General features: G+C 40.6%; 1 pseudogene; it reads left to right on the forward strand.

The window, feature by feature from the left end:
* The first annotated feature begins 232 nt into the window (after positions 1 to 232).
* On the forward strand, positions 233 to 5,864 carry LOC117290175 (annotated as a pseudogene).
* The last annotated feature ends 1,292 nt before the right edge of the window (positions 5,865 to 7,156 follow it).

The following is a 7,156-nucleotide window of genomic DNA, read 5'->3' on the forward strand; positions in this document are numbered from 1 at the left end:
GCTGAACACGTGACTTGATTTAATCAATTAGAATGCTTTCTCCCGTGTTTTCGTGGATCGTAAAACCCTGGTCGCTGTGATATTTTCTGTGTCTTTATAAATAGAACACTTATAATCACCATCAGCGCAAAAGGCGTCAAAACTGCACAAAGGCTGCCATTATTTGATGACAGAGAAAACAATTGCTTTAATACGAATGATAACACCGGTGTTCCGACAGCATACAATAATAATGGCAACGTTGGCAGAGTTCAGTTTCCTTGTAGCACTGTTTGGTGTTTCATCGGGAGCTTACTGTGATATCCCTCCCTCGATGCATATATTTAAAGCTGCGGAAAACCGGGCACTTGTGGCGTCTTCATACCGTATGCAAAGCGTCAGTTCTCGTTTCCACTGTGTTCGTAACTGCCATGCTGATTATCCTAACTGTAAATCGGTAAATTATGATGAAATTCATCACCTTTGTGAGCTGAATAATGCCACCATTGCCCAGTTTCCTGATAACTTGATTACACACTTTGGTAGTGTGTACTACGATGGCAATATGGACACACCTCTCCTGTCCCATGCACACCCCGATACAACCGTCTCCTCTATGCCTCGTTACAGCAGCTGCCAGGAGCTTCTTGAGGCGGGTCAGAAAGTGAGTGGTGTCTTTACAATATTTCCTGCCCGGCTTGTTGATGGTTTGCAAGTGTACTGCGACATGGAGACTGACGGCGGAGGCTGGATCGTCATTCAGAGGCGTCAAGACGGCAGTGTTGACTTTTATCGCGACTGGGCCGACTATCGTGACGGGTTTGGTAATCTGAGTGGTGAATTCTGGCTTGGCAACGATATCCTACGCAACCTGACTGAATATGACGAAAGAACATGGCAACTTCGTCTTGATATGACCGACTGGAAGTTTCAAGACGCTTGGTTCGAGTATGGTGAGTTCAGTGTTACAGGGGATCAGTATCAGCTCTATGTTGGATCGTACAACACGGAAAGTTCAGCAGGCAACATATCATCTAAGATGCAAAACGGAGGCCGCTTTTCGCCCGTAGGAATGCTGTTTACTACCAAAGACCACGACAATGACCGCCGTACACAACCTGATGTTAAATATGGCAACGAGCTGAATTGTGGGATACTCTTTCGCGGAGGTTGGTGGTATAATAACTGTAATCAATGTAATCCTAATGGTCCGTATTTTCAAAAGGGATCGAGTGCCTCTTTACATTCGTATGCAGTGTGCTGGTTTTCTGGTAGTTACGTTTATATAAAAAGTTGCGCAATAAAAGTACGTCCGGTTCTAAAATGAAACCACGGGTCTTTCTGTTGTTCCATAATGTGCCACCTCTAAACGTACAATTTGTTTCCAGTCGCATCTATTATTATTTGTTTTTACCCGTATTTTGGTTGTGCCGCTTTGTTTGCGTCTCTTTTTCAATCATATTTTGGGGGCATCTTATTGTTTTTTTGGCGAAGCAATTTTTTTCATTGCGTTGCAATTTTGTCTTTAGTAGAAAGAATTGATGCATCACTTGTTTTTTATATCTTACTGTTTGTGAATTATTCAAACTAAGATTAGGAAAACAATTAGATTTTTAATATTTATCACAAATTAAAAACTAAGATGCACACATTACGCCAAATCGACTCATATCAATTGGCAAATTTCGATTATGAATAATCTGATCATAAAAACAACCAATTACAGCTCGTCAATGAGTACAATTTATACTTAAAAGCATCGTAGTCGAGTGTTGCATTGCAACGCGGAATTCGACTCCATTTTTTGTTCTTTATGTATTCGGACTGTTCGCAGTTTCAGCTTAAATGTGTTTTACATATCCATACAATCATGCAATAACAAACCTTGGAAATTATTGGTCTCAACTGGTCATCGAAATTGCGAGAGAATAATGGAAGAAAAAGCACCCTAGTCACACAAGTTGTTCGTTTCAGATGCCTTGAGTTCGAGACCTCATCTAAAGTCTCTCAATAAATTCAAATAATTTAGTGAGAAATTACTTCTTTCTCAAAAACTACATTATATCAGAGAGGGCGCTGTTTCTCACAATGTGTTAAGGCCGGTTTATAGTCGGTCGCGCGATGGTCGCGCGATGGAAATCTTGACGCGCAATCATGAAAAGACACAGTTTTTAAGCCTCAGTCTTAGGATCGCGCGCAAGATTTCCATCGCACGACCATCGCACGACCATCGCGCGACCGACTATAAACCGGCCTTCATGCTATCAACAGCCCTCCATTGCTCGTTACCAAGTGTGTTTGTGTGGTTAAAATTATTCTTGAGTAATTACCAATAGTGTCCAGTGCCTTTAAGGCCAAATATAAAGCCTCCGTTGGGGTTGACCACAATGGGAGACTTTCTGGGACGATAGAGGGCAGCAGACTTACCGGGTAAATCCATTGTTCTCAGAATTATGCGCATGTTCAGAACTACGTAAACAATGGAAATTTACCCGGTATGTCTGCTGCCACCCAGTGTTGGAAAGTCTCCTATTCGAGAGGCGGAAGGGGATCCATGCTTACGTAAAGCTTCTTATTTGAAGCAGTTAAATCTTTTGTACCATCTGTAACCTTAAATTTATAAATGAAAAGTCGAACAGTGCATTGTGTTCCAATGAAGAAGTGACTCAATTATGAAGGAAACTGTCTTTGCACGCAAAGCATTGGGACATTGACATTTCCTTCATTTTGTTGACAGCCGTCAAGGTAAATGTATACAAGTCTGGGTGACTGGTGCGACTGTTCGAGTCGCGACTACCGGTTTTCAACTACTCGTGTAATCGTAAGTTCCTCCACGACTACTAAAATATAGTCGCCACTACCTGCTTGGTAGACTGAATGTGTCGCTTACGACGATCTAAACAACATATTACTTCACGAAACACAACCGGCCATCAGTATGCCTCAATGCATCTGGGAAGTAACAAAAAGACGCGACTAATGTTGAAGTCGCAACTAGTCGAGTAGTAAACTAAACTAGTCGCCCTGACCTAGGACTATAGTAAATTATTCACAGAAAAAAATAAAAGACACAACCAGGCGAATAACTTGGTTGTTTTTATTTCATAGAATCAGAATCAAGAAAACACCCTATTTAAAAAAACTCCTATTTAAAGAACGAACAAGCCCATGAACCAATGACAATAGAAATTAGGACAGGCATTACAAAAGGGTTTATAGCTATCAGGCGAGCCAACAACAGAGCCATTGTAATCTTAAGGTAAGAGCCACCTGAGATACCTCGGATAATTATTTCTTAAATTTAATAGAACAATCTGTGCGTCCATGCACTATAAACATTTAAAGACACTGGACACTATTGGTAATGTGTCAATGGCCAGTCTTCTCACTTGGTGTATCTCAACATATGCATAAAATAACAAACCTGTGAAAATTTGAGCTCAATATTGGTCGTCGAAGTTGAGAGATAATAATGAAAGAGAAAAAAAACACCCTTGGCGCACGAAGTTGTGTGTTTTCATTTTGCTTGATTTCCTCCATAACACTCGTTACCAAGTAAGATTTAAATAATTATTAGCATAAAACCTTTCTTGGTAACGAGTAAAGGGGAGCTGTTGATAGTATAAAACATTGTTAGAAACGGCTCCCACTGAAGAAACGTAGTTTTCGAGAAAGAAGTATATTCCAGGTGTTTGATTTCGAGACCTCAGATTTAGAATTGGAGGTCTCGGAATCAAGCCTCTGTAAGCACACAACTTTGTGTGACAATTGTGTTTTTTCTGTCATTAATATCTCACAACTTCGACGACCGATTGAGCTCAATTTTTCACAGGTTTGTTATTTTATGCATATGTTAAGATACACCAACTGTGAAGACTAATCTTTGACAATTACCAAAAGTGACCAGTGTCTTTAAACTCCCTAGTATTTGAGGCTAGTGCAGTAACGGTCTAAGCTCACATGCTCTGTTCAAATGATGAGCATTTGCTGTGACCGTGTAGATTACTTTCAGTCTATTCGTGTTGCAGCTTTAAATTTAAGTATTAATATCTTCGTCGAAGGCCGCTGGTTGAGGAGGATTTAACTTACGGTAGAAAAGGACAAGGATGACAGTAGGTTCGAACACGTGGCTGCACTCGACCAATCGTCTCCTCGCTTTGATTTGGAAAAAAAGTCGCGTGTCATCAATGTTAGTATTCATTTTTAGCACAGAAAGCAATGTGTCGCGAACATTTGCTTTTGGTAACAGAGAAAATTGCTGACGCAGTTAGAAAGAACAGCAGTTAACGCTGAGATGGCGAAACACTTGTTTTCTTGCCTTTTTCTGGTGGTTGCATGTTATTATTCGTATGGGCATTACTGCGGTAACCGTATGCAAATATTTAAAGCTGTGGAAAACCGGGCACTCGTGGCGTCTTCATACCGTAAGCAAAGCGTCAGTTCTCGTATCCACTGTGTTCGTAACTGCCATGCTGATTATCCCAACTGTAAATCGGTAAATTATGATGAAATTCATCACCTTTGTGAGCTGAATAATGCCACCACTGCCCAGTTTCCTGATAACTTGATTACACACTTTGGTAGTGTGTACTACGATGGCAATATGGACACACCTCTCCTGTCCCATGCACACCCTGATACAACCGTCTCCCCTATGCCTCGTTACAGCAGCTGCCAGGAGCTTCTTGAGGCGGGTCAGAAAGTGAGTGGTGTCTTTACAATATTTCCTGCCCGGTTTGCTGATGGTTTGTAAGTGTACTGCGACATGGAGACTGATGGCGGAGGCTGGATCGTCATCCAGAGGCGTCAAGACGGCAGTGTTGACTTTTATCGCGACTGGGCCGACTACGGCAATGGTTTCGGCAACTTGGATGGGGAGTTCTGGCTTGGCAATACTAACTTACGCATCTTGACTGAGTCCGGCCCAATGTGGCAGCTGCGTGTTGATATATTGGATTGGAAGGCTGCAGAAGTTTGGGCTGTTTATGGAGATTTCAGGGTTACAGGAGAACAATTTCAGCTCCATGTCGACTTGTACAATGTTGAGAGTACAGCAGGTGATGCCCTTATGTATACTCTAGGGCTCAACTCCCGATTCTTGAACAATGGTATGCTCTTTTCTACGAAAGACAACGACAACGACCAACGCTTTGAGGCAGACAAGGAAGCAGGCGATGAGCTCAACTGTGCCATCTTCGGAAAGGGAGGTTGGTGGTATAATAACTGCTACATGTGTAATTTAAATGGCCTTTATTATCATGGAGGAACCCTCTTTACAAATTCATCATTGTGGTTCAGTGGCAAGAAGCTCAAAGGGCAAAATTACGAGTATTTCTCAATAAAAGAATGCACAATGAAAATTCGGCTCACGGTGTAAACAGAGAAATGCGCGTCACACAAAAACATCGGGTAAATAATATGCAAGGCTCATTTTCTTTATTTCGAACTTATCAAACAGCAAGCACTCCTAGTTGCTCTTGTGGGGTCCAATGTTGTAAAAATAAAGTGTGGTCATCTGCAAACAAAATGTTTTAATTTATTTATTTTTCAATCATCCATTTGAACAACATTTTGAAATCTTCAAATTTACTCAATTGTTGCAGGTGGAATCTTCTTGTTCGTACCCGGCTGCGGTTGTTGTGTACATACGATAGCCCTATATTTTTTTCCTTTTTCAACAGACAATAATTGTTTTCATGTCAAAAAGTTTATATGAGTTAGGTTGGCCTACATCTGATTAGAAAATGGGCACAAGTTTGGGTTTTTGCGGGTGTGTAGTAGGGCGCCTATAATTTGTTTTTAAGCGGAACCATCCCTACATTGTGAATCATCCCTACTGATTTATTTAACGTACATCACGCTTTGTGTACTTACTACCAGATTGATCAAGGCAGTAAACAGACAACCAGTTCAGTTGAGATTTGTTTCACAACAAAACTAGGAAAACTAGTCATCTCATGCGTTTTGATCATAAGTGTTACCGCAGTTCACTCGTGAGTGTTGGTGACTTTGTTTTTATCATTATTATATTATAGTGCATGCGCAGTTCAGTTATTGGTGTTGGGGAGGTACACATTCTTCTCACACGCGACGGGAAGCCAACACGCATGCTCTACGCCCGGTACATGCCTGGAACAAGCCCTCTCTCTTCATCATTGTTGGAAACATCAAAATTATCACATCAAAAGCATTTTGGACTGTAACAGTTTTACTCTGGTAATTTACAATCCTGAAAGACCAGATTTCGAAATGGGGCACCGGTGGTGATTGGGAGCGGGGGCTCGGTCAGGGGACACTTGCCCCCCCCCCCCCCGTTACATCACTGATGACTAAGTTAGTAAATGTATTTTTCTTTGTGCGGTGTCTCGTGTTGTGACTCCGCATTGTACATGATACCGCGTTCGATCAATTCGTGCGCAGGAAAAATAAGCTCGCGCAAGTTAACAATTCTACTGGAAGAAACGCGTCTCACACATGACGTTCTGATTTAAAATGGTTTTGCCACCAACGTTTTGACCGATGGTTTTTGGAGTCAGCAAATAATGAACACGAGAATGCATCTTTGAAAACTTCACTCGATATTTTAGTGTCAGAGTGCAGTGGAAATATAATTCGAGGTTTGTTTCAAAGATCATCAAAAAGCGTATAAGAAGTTAGTTTATAAACGAATTCCAAATATTGAAATCGTAAATAATAAAGCTTTCATGTTTAAGGTTTTTCTTCGGGTTTTTTAAAGGGCAAGGTCCTACTTAATATTATATTCGCTCGACTTTCATAACACGTTTTCGAGCAGTTCACAACTTTATTTAAAGTAACACTTTATCATACTAATTCACTTTGAATTAACTATTATGTGAAATCTTTTTGTGTGCAACTTTTTTTTTTTTTTTTATCGGTGTTGTAAAAGTTCAACACTAAACCTAACTACTTGGCAATGATATCCTACCCTTCAAGCACACCTTTGTTTATTAATTTTAATCATTTTTAATCGATGGTTGATCCAGAATTCAATAACATATCTTGTAATTTATCAAAAACCATAATATTGAATAATTTCGAGCGTGACTAGTATCAAGAAACACTATTCAACTCTCTTGTATACAGTATTTTGCCTTTAGTAAACAATCCCATGTACACCCGAAAATGTTTAATTCCTGGCAGTCTGGCAGTCAGGAGC

Source organism: Asterias rubens, chromosome 5 (genome assembly GCF_902459465.1).
Source record: "Asterias rubens chromosome 5, eAstRub1.3, whole genome shotgun sequence".
Lineage (NCBI taxonomy): Eukaryota > Metazoa > Echinodermata > Asteroidea > Forcipulatida > Asteriidae > Asterias > Asterias rubens.